Source organism: Electrona antarctica (genome assembly GCF_951216825.1).
Source record: "Electrona antarctica genome assembly, chromosome: 2".
NCBI lineage: Eukaryota > Metazoa > Chordata > Actinopteri > Myctophiformes > Myctophidae > Electrona > Electrona antarctica.
This window is the reverse complement of record NC_136807.1, coordinates 30,800,527-30,817,609: the sequence shown is the minus strand read 5'-3', so window position 1 is coordinate 30,817,609 and position 17,083 is coordinate 30,800,527. Positions and strand designations below refer to the sequence as shown.

General features: G+C 44.8%; 1 protein-coding gene across 1 annotated transcript in view; it reads right to left on the bottom strand.

Annotated features, from left to right (window-relative positions):
- LOC306917415 (troponin C, slow skeletal and cardiac muscles) overlaps positions 1 to 17,083 on the bottom strand; it is a 368,649-nt gene that overhangs the window by 58,867 nt on the left and 292,699 nt on the right. The gene's annotated exons all lie outside the window — the stretch shown is intronic.

Here is a 17,083-nt window from a genome sequence, read left to right as displayed (position 1 = left end):
AGCGTGAAGAAAAATTACAAGGAGAGCAAAAAATGCCTGAGCTTAATTGTCTTGGGACTTAATATGCTTAATTTGCTTCTTCGAAAATAGCCGATCTACAAAGCCTCAGACAAGGCATGGCCATGCGTTGTGAAGCTTTGTAGATCAGCTATTTTAGGGGCCGTGCGCGACTCCGTCGTACCGCCAAAGTCCACATCGGTGCGTGTCAGAAAACACAAGCTGATCACCAGGCCTCAGCAGGCTGGAACAAAAACATCACCACCAAACAGCTTTGGCCCCGGGGCCAAGGGCCCCAGTGTGTGTGTGTGTGTGTGTGTGTGTGTGTGTGACTTCCCCCACCTCCTGCTTCCATTAGCTTCCAGTGTGATAAAAGAGACAGCGCCAGCTGACACCACCAACAATGCCTCTGCACACGGAGAAAGAGAATGAGATGTCCTCGCTGGTGAGCTTGTGGCAAACCGAGTGCGCGCTGCGTGCACGTGAGTGTGTGTAATAGAGAGAGTGGGCGAGTAAGACAGACAGAAACAGATACAGAGAGGGGGGGTGGACAGGAACAGTGTGTGAGTATATTGGGGGGGGGGGGGGGGGTCGGTGGTTGAATAATGCCTCTAATGTTAGGTCCTATAACGACCCGTTGATGGATGACATACCAGCCTCCCATATTCCCACACGTGCAATTTAGCATCATTACCTATGAAAACCAGTCACCGCCTCGAACAACCTGGAACTGATGTCTTATGTCCACACAAGCAATAGATCATCATTTTCAGGGCAGGGAAGAGGGGTCTTGATTAGTGGAACGCAATCTACCAGAACACAGTTAGTCTGAGGCGACGACATTGCCTCGGCGTTGATAGGTTGGTTTTGCTTTTTTTTGAGGGGCGCTAGCCCCTCCTATAAACAGCTATAGTGTTTAATGTTTGTCTGAACAAACATTCAAAATGCCATTGACAATGAATGGAGAATTTACGTCATATGGGTATATCGGTGGGAACCCTTAGCCAATAAGGGACCACCATTCTTTTTGATGATGTACGATGTTTAAAGACGCAGTGAAATGAAAAATACGTTTTTCACACTACAAGAGCATATCCGTGGTCATCATATGGGCATAACTAGTAACAATAGATGCCAAAACAATGGAAAGTTTTCAATTTATGTTTATATCAAAAGTCATAAAAAGCCAATTTTAATGAATTCCTTTGAACGAAAACGTGCTGCGTGATGACGTAACGTGGCCCGAAGAATCTTGATTTCATGCACCTTTTTTCATTCAAGATGGCATCCAGACAGTGTATTACTCATTTTAAACTTAATCAGCTGGCCATCTGTCTCTCGACTCGACTGTGTGTAGCCGTAGCGGAGCTACTAACGTCCCATAGCCTGAAGGGATGCGAGTCATGCAACGCTCTGATTGGTTCAGAAACATACAGGCTTCCGTTTCAGACTGAAACTTCTAAATAAAATGCCCCAAAAGGCCCTGTAAAGACAAATGGCGGCATTTTCGGTCATGTTTCGGCTAAATGTCGGTGAGCTCCACGTTATGCACAGAGATCCGAGCAAAGGGACAATGTTTGGCACGGAGCATTTCTTGGCACTGTCTGCGCAGAGAGGCCTATTTTTAAAGTTAAAACAAATGCTCGCAGTGAGGCCGCCAGTGAGGACATGCTAGAGGTGCAATCTGGTGATCCATGATGCTTTTGAGAAAGGATGACACAGATCTATAAAATCCTCAGTGTTATTTTAACTCTGGGAGTGTACACGTGTGACTAAATGGACCCTCAAGTTGCACATTCATGCACTCCCTGAGTTACAAACATATACAAACTCTGAGATGATTTGACTGCTTATAAACACATAACCCATATTCCTCACAGAAAGATCGGTATTTCTGCCGACTGCCGTGGCGTGCATGTAGAGATTGATAATCATTCAGATTTCTTTGCTTATTTGTTTTCAGCCCCATATAATCACTTGAACCATAGCCTATATAGTCCCTATCCTGGCCAAACATAGCAGATCTACAAGCTCACAAGTTGCAAGCTCCCGAGTTGCAACTTTGTGAGCTTGTAGATCAGCTATTTTCGATATTTGGTGTAGAAAAGGAAACAAATATGGGGAAAAAAGGACGCTTCTTTCCTATTATATACAGTAGACACCTGCGGGACTCCTGTCAACTAAAGTATATGGTTTAAATGGTAAAAGTGCCACCAAATTAATTATTATCCTTTATTTATTTATTTTTAAAATATAGACCCATTTAGATGCATTTTATGGGTCACCAAACCTGCACAGGTTTTTCTGTGTAATGGTTTGTGATTCCCAGACAGCCATCTGAGGTACACTCACCCGAGGATTCAAATCAAATACATTAATGAATAACTAATCTTTGCCGATGCATGAATCTACATATCAATGTAATCAGAGGATGCTGTGTGCATGGTTATTTCCAGCACAAGGGGCTGAAAGGGACGTCAGGCATGCAGAACCTCTCTGCATATATGCAAATCAGGCTCCGGTCTCCAATCTGAATATGAGCCACGATGCTGGAAATGCGCTTGTTTACCGATTCACTTTTAGCATTTAGCCTGTTTTCACACAACCTGCATCATGCATGCGTGCCAGGGCCTTCATTTAAGTCGGCACAGCTGTCTCGAGCTTCAAGATTCATCGATGGAGCCTGAAAACACATGAAATGCAATGATAGAAGCCTCTCGTGACACAGCAAATATTCTGGTTGTTTGCGAGGCTGCGGGCAATGCACAGTGTATAAGGCAATAAACAGTGCAGAGCCAATGCACAGAGCGGAGCCAATGCACAGTGCATATAGGCAATAAACAGTGCAGAGCCAATGCACAGACTGTGCATAGGCAATGCACAAGAGCGGAGCCAATGCACAGTGCATAGGCAATGCACAGAGCAGAGGCAATGCACACAGTGCATAGGCAATGCACACAGTAGTTGCAATGCAAAGGCACCGGAAATAGCTGATCTACAACGCATTACATCACGTCACGTTGAGAGCTTATTGATCGGCTAAATTCGGGGCGTACACTATAAATTAGGCCTAACCACTCAGTACAAACAGACTTATCAGATGTTAAACCTGTGTCAGAGAGGTTAGTGTTCCTTATACAGAAGAGCTTATTGTACAACTCGCCATATAAGAATATGCAAAGGTTTCTATTTAACAAATCCCCCTCTTCCAAAAAGCATACACACTCTTCAAAAAAAAAAGAAAAGAAAAAAAAGGAGAGCTTAATTTACATTACATCACCCCTCCCCCATCCAACCCCCACTGGCAGTTTTCATAAACCCACATGGAAAAGCCTCTTCTAGTCAGTCTGTATATAGGCTAAATAATGCTACTGTTTTGAATTAGCCAGCCCTTCCGACTGTATTTGCATATTCCTTTGTGATTAAAAGAGGGGATAGCGTTTTTTAATTATTGACTATTATGAGTGAGCAGCACAGTGTACCATATGGTTTCACAACGGTGATTAAAATACGTTTCCATCAGTGAGTGGGAATTTAAGCAGACAATAAAGATGCCAATTTTAACTAATCAGGAGGATTGTCCCTAGCTACCTGCAAGTTTGTTCAAGCTTGTCTTGTCTTTTGTCACAGTCTATAACACGTCCCCAGTGTGCCCCGGGCCTATTGAACAGTCACTGTAGATTACAGCCTGGCTCAAATGCGCGCATTCAAATCAGGCTCTATCAGAAACAAGCAAAACCAAACGCAGAAAGTGAATTGGGGGTGCAACGCTATCTCCCAAAAGAGAGAATGAGCTGTCAAACCCACTGTTGGCATTTTGGGCTTTTTATTTCGGGCTTGTAATTTCGTACACAAGCAAGAGAGGTACATGCATTGAACATCGTCTCATATAATATGCCATATGAATCCTCATATGTCCAAAACTGTTATTTTTCAAGATTCAAAAATAAGAAATTGAAAAGGTAGCAGATCTACACGCTCAAACATTTCTAGCTTTTAGATCTGCTACTTTTGACACATAATGTGTGATGCTGTAGGCCTAGTATGATCAAGTAGGGTGTTAATTTACAAAAAGTTAACATCCGGATGTTACGACCCTAATTTCTAGGAAACAAACCCATCTCATAGATTGAAACAAACATAAACCTAAAGGACAAATTAATCAAATTGGTTGGTTTTTGGTGAGGATAGCTGAGGCAGTGATTCTCTGCTGCCGAAGCTGACAGTCCTCTCCCAAGTCCCAAAACTGAAGACTAGAGTGAGGCTTTTATAGAGTCCAGCTGGGGCCTCCACCAATGAGACAGGAATCAATTCCACACAAGATATCAGGTGTCCGTGACTTTGGCAATCACCACAGTCTCCACCTCTCACCAACTCTACAACAAGTACAGAATGAATACAGAATTAATACAGAATACAGAAAGTAATACAGAATACAGTAATACGCAAGGCCAATTATTATACACGAATCTAAATACAATGCGGCTGGCTGTAACAATGGAGATAAGAGGTTTCTGCCTGACACCAACGATATGTTGGTGTAATCCACCACGTACATTATGTGACAGTTTCATTCAGTAAACAATACACCACCATCCTGAACATCACATCCTATGTGAACTTCTTGTTTGTAACCGTTGCCCTGGAAAATGACATAATTTCAGCCTACAGATAATAACTATATGTTTTTACTTATGTCTGTAATGTATTTATGCATTATTCTTATTAATAGTAGAGTTACTGTGGTGTGGTTTTAACAGCTGAAAGGATGTTGACATGGGTTTCTCATGTCTCATAGCAACAATAACATGCTATCATCATCTATATCCAGTACAGTAGGCCATACTGTATGACCAAATGGCGCATGGCTGCCAACTTTTTGCCAAGGGGAGAAATTCCACATGGTGAGCAATGCGCTGTGAGCTTGTAGATCGGCTATTTTTTGCTCATAACACTGGCGCGCAACTAAGTATACAGGCTTTACGCACCATCATGTCATGCACACCGGTTAAGGGTGACTCCCCACCCAGTCTGTCTGGCTCCTCTAATGGTCCTCCTCTCAACAGGGACCAATGTCGTGTGTATCTTAGTTATGTACTCAACTTATTGGTTTTATACCTGTATATATGTTGTTTGTATGTCGGGCCTCGTGGGGAAAGATGGCGGGTGGGGGCGGAGGATTGGGAAAGGAGTTGTGGGAGAAAATATAAAAACAAAGAGTTGTATTTTCTTTCTGTGAAACTTGCATATGATGTCATACTCTTTGAATAAAAGTTATAAAAAAAAAAACAAAAAAACAGGGACCAATGTCTTCCCTTTACTCCAGTTCTTACGTTAACACTGGGACAGATGAACAGTGGTGGGACATAGGGACAGAGAGAGAGAGGGACAGTAGAACTTTGATAATGGCTGAAAAATGAAAACCATTGTCCCGTGTTCTGGAGAGCTAGTGAAGTTGAGCGGGAGGAGTAGGACGAAGGCTCTAGTCTATGTCCTCCCGGTGGGGACTCCTCACTGGTAAGTGAGTCAGTAGGATACTACTACCACAGTGGCAACATACCAATGTGTGTGGGGAATCAATTGGAATAACGACTAAATTGGGGAGAAAAAGGGGTAAATAAAAAGAAGGAAAAAAAATCAAACAATTCTTTCAACATCAAACAGGATAAGTTGTGTGGCTGACCTTTACTTTACCTACATGGAGGTGACAACACACAAACATCTCTCTACTCTCTGTATCAAGTGAATTACTATGCAGCTTAACACCTGAAATCAAGAATGTGTGCATGTGTGCGTGTGTGTAGCTGTGTGTGGCTGTGCGTTTGTGTGTGGGCCTGTGTGCATGTGTGCGGCTGTGAAAGTGTGTGTGCACATGTGCATACGCTACACATTATTATGTGTATGTGCTTGTCCGAGTGTGCCTGCCGATGTTGATGTGATGGTTTTTGGCAGGTCGTTACATGTAAACGTAGCGCACTGACATGCTTCACATGTAACGGTACTGCTCCTGCTGTTGCGTGACGTGTCATGCTCATGTGATTATGCCCTTGATTTCCCATTACAATGTCTGAGCATAATAAGGCACACTTCAGTCGGGCAGAAACCTCTTATCTCCATATTCTAACTTTCTGTGTTTTTTCATAGATTGCTGCTGCTGCTGCGAGAGTGAGGTCTAGCCAACACCAACTCGGGATTCCTGGATCGCTGCCCTCCACAAATTCCTATCCAACATCAGGTTCTTGAGCTCTGCAGTGTTGTCAGACAAGCTGTCGCGCCGCAGCACGTCTATACATAGGTGGTACGCTTCTTTCCCCTCCTGGCTTTGCCCTGGGTTGGCTCCCATAGAGTCAATTTACTTGCCTCAAGTTCTGGGTGCCTGACGCAGTGCCCTGCCAGCCTCATCCTTCTCTCTCTGACTTTGTCCGTGACCCGTGGTAGGTCCCCATAGAGGTCCACATTTCTGATGCGGTCCGTCCATGTGACACCTAGTGCCATTCGTAGCATTCTTGTGTAGACTCCATCCAAGGCTTTTTCCTGTTGTACTGTGAGGGTCCATGTCTCGGCCCCATACAGCAGTAATGACTCCACAGTAGCTATGAACAGCCGCCTCTTAAGGTCTTCTCCCATGTCTGATTTCCACACTCTCCTCATCCTGTGCAAGGCTTTCCAGGCAAGTGCTCTCCGAACCTTCAGATCCTGTTCAGTTGAGGCAGTCCAGGCCCTGAGGTACTTGAAGTCCCCGACTCGCTCGAGCACCGTCCCGTCTGCAGTGGCAATGGTTTTGTCCATAGATTAACGGCCTACTTGAACTTGATCATACTACAGTGTAACACAAAAGCATCAAAAGTAGCAGATCCGCAAGCAATGCGTTTCGAGCTTGTCGATTTGCTGCTTTTGAATTTGAATCCTGAAAAGTAACAGTTTTGGACATATGAGGTTTCCACCCAACAGAGACAAAATATACATATGCAGACATTCTTGCCACCGCATTTCAACCATTTGAACCCTATAGACTTACGAATAACGACATTATAGACAGACAATCTATTTGAAAATGGTTGACAGGCATCTATGATGCCTGTTCTCACACACACACGCACACACACACGGAGCTGGTCATAGCGTGGTCATAATGTGCAAAGCCTTTATATTTCACTTGTTTTTTATTATTTTGTTTCATAGGGACAATAGCACCAGTTAGCTCCCAGCTCCCAGCTCCCAAGCATCCGTGCCATTTTAGATTTTAGCGTTGGCTATTCAAAAAGTGCAGATCTACAAGCTTGTACATCTGCAACATTTGAATATTTTTGAAAAATCTTCAGTGTGAGAACTACTTATTTAGAAGGCATTTGTAGAATCAACCTCAGATCTTAATGGGTTATATACTGTATGTAATCCCTTGTATGTAACCCGTCCATTCTCTTTCGCTCTCTCTAGCCTTATAGGACACACACACACACACACACACACACACACACACACACACACACACACACACACACACACACACACACACACACACACACACACAAACGCGCGCAATTATTTGGGTCTAAGGGCCTTCAGGACAGAGCGGGACTCGGGGGCTGCAGTGAATCATACTTGTGATGTGGTGATTTGCATTGTGATCTGTCAGACAGACTCAGGCTCTGTGCTCACTGATGAGTGAGGAGGATCAGGCAGGGCCACAGCTCCCTTCCTTCCCAGAGTCCTCCTCGGGCTCCACCCCCCTCACCCAGCCTCGACGGATCAGACTACAACCTAATAAAGCCTCATTTACACTTTGTTGTGTGGCGGTGTTACACAACCGAAAATAGGCGATCTACTGTAGCTCACGATGCGTCGCGACATGGCACACGAACCAAATGTAGATCTGATTTTTAGAAGAAAGTAACCTCTGTACAAGAGTGGTCTGTTTGTACAGAGGGATTGACGAGGGACTTCTTTGAGAAAGTCTTGTGTTTGTTCTATGTTCCCCGCTTATCTAACCCATAGGGACCATGGGGATGACCCAGAGGGAGTCCACAGTGGGGACATTGACGGACTCTCCTGTCTGTATTACAGCCTATGTACTGTATCAGGCTCAGTGAGGAGAACATTGTACCCATCCAAAAAGGTACGGTGCCTCTCCAAAAGCAAGCCAGTCCAAAGAACCACACAACACCAAGCCCAGGGTGCTCTATAGGCATGACTTCAACCGTCAAGGCGTTTTTATAGTTCGACCCAAATACAAGGAAGACTAAATCTTAATGTTGAAGACACAGTTTATTTAAAGTAACATTCAGTATAGGTTAAAACAAATGAAAGAACTGACTATAAAGGGGACACAGTGGGCGCTGGAGGCGTGTTCTCTCCTCCGCGTCATCAGTGCCCATACCCTAGGTGGGGTTGGTGAAAGGGCCTTTCTGTGTGGAGTTTGCATGTTCTCCTGGCATGTCCCCTAGGCCCTAGGGTAGGTATCCTTGCAAAAAATCACACCCGAGTGAAGTGAGGGGCGCTAATATATGAAAGTCTAACTCATGTTGATTAGGTGATGTAATGGTGATGTAAAACAAACGGTGCAAACACAAACATTAAATGCCATTAACAATAAAGAGACAATATGACGTAATTGACACATTATGACGTAAATTTTCCCTTCATTGTCAATGCGTTTACAAAACAAACATTGAACTAAAGACAACCATTACACCTGTGTATAGGAGGGGCTAGCGCCCCTCAAAAACATGCAGTAATCCTGGTCTCTAAACGTCCTCCCCCTGGCCAGCCGGGGCACCTGATGGAGGGGAAAGGAACTGGTTAGAATATCGTGTTCCTTCCACGCCCAACCAGGGTAACGCCCCCCGTCTTCCGGGTGCTTCAAAACACCACTGAGCCACTGTCGCTCCTCGGTCCGCACTCTCCTTTATACAGGTAACTCTATGGTGCACGCGCATGTAGCAGAGCTATGTCCCATACCCTAAAGGGATGCAATGTTCTGATTCCAGTTCAAAAACACACAGCTTTCCGTTTCAGAGTTAGACTTCAAAATAAAATGCTCCAAAAAGCCAATGCACCCCGTCTTTAAACTTTTTAAAATGTATTCATGGAAATGATTTCATTTTCATTTCATGAAATACTTATACTTTGTATGTATAGTAAACGAATAAAAAGTGGGATATTTACAGTCGCAACCCATAAAAACCCAAATATGGTTCCCGACCCACTGTATGGGAAGCAGTGCTCTATGCAGTAAGAACAGGGCCGGATCTACCATATGGACACTTTGGGCATGTGCCCACTGCCATTGGGCCCTTGGGCATCAGGGGGACCTTATCTTTTAGCTCCACAGAAATTTTTTTACTGCCTGGTTTGTCACTCTGGGGCAGGGGAGGCGGCCGGGAATAGGCCAAAATAACTGCACATAACGCCTAAATTAATTAACTAATCCAGGCCTGAGTAAGAGGAGTCTCAGGTGCTTCAAAGAGTGCAACGAGCTAGTCTGCATAGTCGCCAGTGACCTCTTCTTTATGCTAGTGAGCTGAGGAGTTATCAACAAACTGAACCGGGCACGCACGCACGCACGCACGCACGCACGCACGCACACACACACACACACACACACACACCTCAATACTAGCTGGGAGGGAATTCATGAAAACTGTTGGCATAGTGTTAAGTATCCGGGCTTAAGGGTTTAAAAAACATCGCAAACCAATTGGGCTTGCCCCCTAGTGGTCTGTTTGCAATGAATCCAATATTAGATAAATCAGTATATGGTTGAAACCCCCATAATTGATAGAAGACATGTTTCAATGGATTCTGTTACTATTGGGTATGCTAAATAACATACTAAAAATGTAGGAAGATCGACAGTGCGATGGACCTGTTTGCAATGACGTCATCAAAACTCGTCTCATATCGCATTATGTCCGGTGGATTCCCCTTATGACTAGGTAAAACTGAATCGCAGAGAAAGTGTTCTACAATACGTATTAACTTGGGCAACTCATTAATAGAGGTGAAAGTGTTAAGCTCCCGGCAGCCGTCGTGGACGCCATCTTGAAAATGATGCCTTTCCAGAACGTAGATGTTATTTAGCATATTACCCAATAGTAACAGAATCCATTGAAAGTTTTATTCTATCAATTATAGATAAAAATAACTACATAAAAATAAGATAGAACACACTGGTCACAAATCACAGATTGTGGTTCAGTCATGAGATTAGATTTATTTATGTATTCCATGCACTCGACCACCCTGCCCCACAGATGACCAAACACACCTACGCACACCATGTGCACCACTGGATCCACAACCAGACACTGTCAGGTGTGATAACAATTTGTGTAACAAAAACCCACTGTGAAAGCCGCCTTTCCTGCTGCCACGCCATCGCCACACTGTGCACTGTACTGTCTGCAACACGCATGCATGTGCTAGAATAGCCTAAAGATGCTTTCACTCTCGGTTCACCTGTAGCCCCGACACCCCGGGCTGAGAGTCAGGCCTCATTCACACGTATCAAACACCAATCAAACAAATGTTTGGTCATTTTTTAGTTTTTTTGGGCCACCACAATGCTTTTCCAATGGGAGTCACATGGTTTGACCAAACATTTTTGTTTGATGAGGGGGATGGGGCAGAACACCACCAGCAAAAAAACGACCAAACATTTGCTTGATTGGTGTTTGGTACGTGTGAATGAGGCCTTAGAGGGAGAACCACGTGCAACACACTAGCTCTGACTGTGGAGGGGATCGAATGCTGAACAATTAGCCCTTCGCTAAGCCCCACCCCAAAAGCGATTGTCCAATGCCAATCCAAATAGCAACCTGCTAAGGGTGGCAAGCTTTCGACACCTCATAGCTGTCAATGTTATTTTGCATGGCTGTGTTGTTCAAAACATACACAGCTTAACGTCGGGAAAGTTACACGACTGACCCACCCGTGTGGGTAATACTAATCACTGTATTACTAGTTTATTGAAATAATGTCATGCATGCACATTTGTCCAGTGCATAGCCTACTGCAGGCCTTGTTGACTAGATTTAGAAGACATTTTGAAGGTCTTGCTACTGAAATGATCGATTTGGAATTCAATATCACTTATTTTTTGTTTTTTGTGATAATGTGTGTGCTGACCATATAAGGAGTTCCTCCATGTGGCCTAGGTTTCATCCAATCAGGATAGAGGGGCCTTCTGGCAAATCATGATCGAGCGGAGGTGGGCCTTGGTGTTGGCCTGTCACATGTCCCCCCACTGTAGTGCGTGAATGTGCACATCTTGTTATCGGGTGGACTGGGGGGGGTTCCAAATCACCCAAATCACTGAATGCTCCTTTAACATGCAGCACAATGGGTGAACAGCTTAAAGAAGGAAAACGATATGCACATCCCAGTTTCCGGATACGGTGCTGGACCCAAAAAGTGACCAAATGAAGAAAAAATCAGACCCGTCTGAAGTGAGTGGTGCTGTACTGTACTGTACTTGTGCTGTACTGTACTGTACTTATGCTGTACTGTACGCCCTCCTCCATGGCCTGTGTGTGTCTGTGTCTGTGTGTTGTGCAACAGTGACACTTGGTGGTGAACAAACGCTATAACGCTATTTTCGTGCTTGGACACAGCCAGGGACACAGGGACAGACAGACCCAGGGACCCAGCCACACACATGGCTGTCTATAGGAGTGGTTGCACCACTCAAAAATCGTGTACGGACATTCCACTTTTTTCTTCATTTGAGAAGGACAGCTTGCCATCGCAGAGTGGAGTGGGTGGGGCTTTGCGAAGGGCTAATTGAACAATTAGCCCTTTGCTTCTTTTCACTAACTCTTAGCCTGCCGCCATTAATTAATCCCTCGATTGCGTATTGCCATGGTTTAATCACGCGTGACACTTACTTTGAAGAGCCAAATATCCGTATCGCATTTTACTATGAAACCATTCCGTGTGTGTTGACGAAGCTGGTGCTCGTTCTCTCGGTCGGTGGTGGAAAAAGTGGACCGCGAGTATCACAGCGCCTGCTACAGGCCGTTGAAAACGCTTGTCTGGGACAAAGCGTCCTCTGCAATGTCGCTTCTGTGAGATAAAGCCGTCTGAAAACAGAGCCGGCAATGTTAGTGGATGCGCGCGCATTTTCAAAATGGCCGCGCCCATTGTGTCAGAAGCATAACAAAGCTAACGGACGGTAGATTTCGATACGATCGTATTAAAACATGCATTAATGAATACATCGCTGTTAAAACGGCTTTTCCGTTTGTGGCAGGCTACAAGATTCTACGTGTTAATATTCCTATGTTCCTGGCGGGTAAACGATTAATAGACCACACCTCTACTTAAGTTTAATGGTTTATTGATGAGGAAACCAAGATCGGGCGAGTGTGGGGGCGTTGCTCTATTCGGTGAGCAGTCTGTCGTCTCTGCTTCGTCACTGCCCCCCTGCATGGATTAGGTAGAGACAGACAGAAGAGTGAGAATAGAGTAGGAAGGGGGAGGTTGCGGTGGAGGAGGATGTGAAGCACAACAAACAAGTTGGTTGAGAGATCGCAGGTGTATGATTGTATCTATACTGTGGTGATTGATTGTAACCATGATTGGCTGTGGTGAGTGGAGGCAGGTGTAGTGGATATGGGTGATTGTTAATGGGGAGTGGCTAATGAGTGGAGGCAGCCAGGGAAGCGATTGAGAACGGGGAGTGGCCAAGCAGAGGGTGGTCTCTACTCCTGAACTTGCGTTGAACACAACTTCATTAATTCAATTCTTCGTGGAGTGAAAGCATAACTACCGTATAGGAGTATTAATGGGGGGAATCTAGGGCCTAATGTAAAACTAAATAAGAACACATATCACGCATCATCAAAACACAGATTGTGTGCGAGCATTGTGCATTACTGGTGTTATAATGTCATATTACATGTTCATGTTTCTTAAATAGGTTGGTAGTGGCAAGAAACATGGCAAGAAACATGCGCAATTGAGACCAAGGAAGCTGAACGCGGAAGTGTTGGCTGCATATAGCCCATTGTGCAAGTTTCTTTCCTTCCAGGGAGCAACATGGAGTCCACCGTACGGTCTTCGCTTCCTGTCCTCTTTTAATAGTCCTTGTTCAGGAAGTAGAGCAGCCATTTGTGGACCGGAAGGTTCCTGGTTCAAGTGTCCTTTAGCACCGTAGTTATATGATGCATTAAATGCAGACAAAATGTACTTGGCCAATAACAGCAGTAGCAGCTATGGGGACACATTTATATTTGTTAAATCATCTTTACCTCCCTTTCGGAAGACCTGCTTCCTCCCGTTGACCTTTTTGGTTGCCCTTTATTCGACCGCTGGCTTCATGTCCCCCACGGACCCAGAAGAATTGGGGCAGTATTTCCCCAGTGCATGCTCATTATTTCAATCCTCACCAGGCTGTGGACAGGCACAGTCTATCTGACAGCATTTGATGTCCTCTCTTGCCTGAGGATGCGTACCTGTGAGGTATTATCGTGCAGCGGTGCCACAATATTCAGTGAGGCTGAATACACGGGGACTATGCCCATAATTAACTACGTGGCTTAGCATGCTGTTAGGGTTAGGGACAGTGTTAGTAATGCGACCACACACACACACACACACACACACACACACACACACACACACACACACACACACACACACACACACACACACACACACACACACACACACACACACACACACACACACACACACACACACACACACACACACACACACACACACACACACACACACACACACACACACACACACACACACACACACACACACACACACACACACACCAATTAGCCACATGAACCCTAGCATTCCCTATTCTGGGACCGAACATTTGGTGCAACGCAATGGATTGTGATCTGCTGGTTTTGGTTTAGAGATGTGATTTAGAGGGGGTGGGGGAGAGGCCTAGTAGTATAGACCACGGGGGAATCCGGTCAATGAACTATATAAGGTTTAAGTGGCTAACAAAAAGGAATCTGCATTGCCGAGAGAGGCTTCCGAAAGCAGTTATTTCAAAATCATAGCATCATCATTTTAAGTCATCTGGGCATTCATCTGGATGTGAAAAATGTAATGAAAAAATAAAACAAAAAAGGTATGCGTGACCATGGACTCTTTCCTTTCATTTGAATGAATCTCTCCTTGGTACTGTATATCTGTATGATCTTTCAAGCATATTCTTAACGGTGAACACATACAGTATGTGCTGCCAATGAATGAGAGAAGATCACATAGGCAGCTGTAAGATCTCAGCATCATCTGAAGTGTCTTTATTGCCATTGCTCTGTGCTGATCATCATGCGTAACCTGGTCGTCTGTTTGCTACCGTAAACCTCTGATGATCGTTCTGCGTGGGCTTTTACAACATGAAGGGGAATGATGATGCAGAAAATATACTGTATTGGTTGGTCTCTGCTGGCTGCGCCAGGCTCCCAGAACAATGTAACATGGTGGAAGAGAAGAGAAGAGAAGGGAAATCGGCAAGGAGCAATTTTCTGCGCTGGATTGTTCCCTTTGATCTGGAGTGTTGTGAAAGGAGGGCATTATGTAACATCTTCAGCACACACATGGCTGACTGTGTGACTGCTAAACACACACATGGAGAGGGAGAGAGAGAGAGAGAGATGGATGTGACTGGAGAAACATTGCTATTGGTGTTGGGTCACTTTCCTTATTAAGGCTGTTCAGTCAAGCAGCTGTAATGTAGGGCCCTAACGAGACTGATAATGAGACATGAGAATGCCCCTTAGTGATGGTTCAATATTCCAAACCCTGCCGTCTCCATTACCAACATCTTGCTGGCCGTCGTTTACAGAAAAGGTCATTAAATGGGGTACTGATCTCATAAGGTATGAAGGGAAAAAAATGTGGTCCCTGTTTAACAAGAGCTACTAAACTCAGACCATTTGTTTATTCTAATTGGAAACAATTCCATTATCTTCCAGGGAGAACAAAATGGTGTCGGCAATAATATCATATATTGCCCTCACAGCTACTCTGTCTTACAAGCAGATGGCCCTCATAATCAATCATTCAAATAAGAATCAATAATGCATAATTCTATGAAACCTACGCCAAATGTGTCCCTAAAATATGCTGGCTGTATCAGGCGCCATACGGCCAGCAAGGAAAAAAACGATAAACTGGCCCAACGATCGCTCCGAAAGAGGTCAAACACTTCAGAGACCGATGGAGAATACAATAGGACTAAGACAATCCTTATACTTTGTCGTGCAGCGGCATTATGCTGAAAATAACTCGATGGCAAGCGACACCGCCGTACAACGAGACTATAGATCATTAGGCTTCAACACGCAAAGGAAGGCTCCTAACAAATGGGAGACGTCTCAACCGATGGTAGGCGGAAGTGAAGAAGGGGAAGAGCGATTGGCAGAGTGTGGCGTTGGTCGTGCGCAGCGGCAAACTGATGCTGAGACGCCCTGACAGGGTCTGTTTCTGTTCACTGGAAGACCGTGATCCACAGTGACCGGCCTGTCCTCTCCTCCTTCCACAGAGGTTATGCCATCGCCAGCAGTCCACATGACACAATGAATGAGGCTCCGCCATTAAGCTTCATTTATACCATGGATTCTCAACCTCTTTTCATTTCAAGGACCCACCCCCTCCCCCGGGTTGCTAGATTATAGGCTTCGGACCCCAATTTGATATTTTTTGGGTTAGCTACAGTGTCAAATTCACTGTATTTATTTTACTATATGGTCCCATAAAAGGGTCCATTTGGCGACCCGATGTTGCGAAATAGTGATATACCACATCGCACGACGGTGTCACTTGCAACACTGTTGCACTATGGTGTATAAATGAGGCCAGAGAGAACCTCCATCACTCCTCTATTCCCAGCCCGGGGACCCCTCCAGGGGTCCTTGACCATGGAGGGTCCCCAGCTAGAATTAGTTGATAGTTACGAACCAAATGGACCCTTAGAGTATGGGTATCCATGGCATAATGCATAATCAAACTAGTTCTTGAGGTTGAAAGGGTTGGCAGTCATTGCTCTCTTCAACCTTATATACGCTCCACCCCACACCATCACTGACCCCCACACTACACACCACAGACAGGTTTGTGTGTGTCTCTGTGTGCATGTGTGTGTGGTATGTTGTTTCCCCTTTGCTGGCGACCCATTGCGGGGCCGTGGCTGCATTTGGAGATGACGTGCTTGGTAATCGGGTGTGTTGGGCTGTGGGCTCAGGGTGCATGATCTTGCCATCATGACTCAAGTCTGCCCATGATGAAGCGCTCCTTCCTTCCTAACTGCATGCATGCATGCGCTGCCGTTGTGCGCCTCTAATACTCCGTTTTCTTGTACGATCTATTTTAGATTATTTCGCCCCAAGGATGTGTGTGCATCGTCACAGCAGAGCGACGTGGAAGGAATGGGGGGGGGGTGGATGGGGGGGCGTAGATAATGTTCAAATAATCTACGGGCAATCATGCAAATTCTCCCGAAATGCCGCGCACTCAGGGATGCGGATGCTGCAGATAGCGCTGCTGCAGCCTGGCGTTCTGATCAAGTCACAGCAAATTTGGAATTATGCAAAACGAGGGAGGGAGGGAGGGAGGGAGGGAGATCTCTATCAGACGTTTGCGCGAGCCGACGCGCATGCAGGCTCCACATGTGAGAGAGAAAGGGACACGTTTCCATTAACCCCGTGAAATGACTCTTTTATCCTGCGTGGAATTAATGACCTCGCATCTAGGGCTGCAAATATCGATTGTTTCCTTAGTGAAAATTATATCGATTGTTTTTTTTTAATTAATCGAATAATCGAGAAGCACAGGGTTTAAAAAATATATATATCAAGATAATTCATCTTTATAATATGGTAAATTGATTCATCAGATGAAACCTATTTTATGATTTATTGTACTTGTCAGACAAAAATAGAGAGAAACACCTGATCTACAAGCTCTACGTCACGATGCGACACATTGTTATCTTGTAGATCTGCTATTTTTGGTATTTTTAAAAATCTATTATTTTATTCAAATCAAATTTTGTTAAATCGATTCCAATTGATTAATTAACAGTTTCACCATCCCATGTCCAGAGTGCACCGTT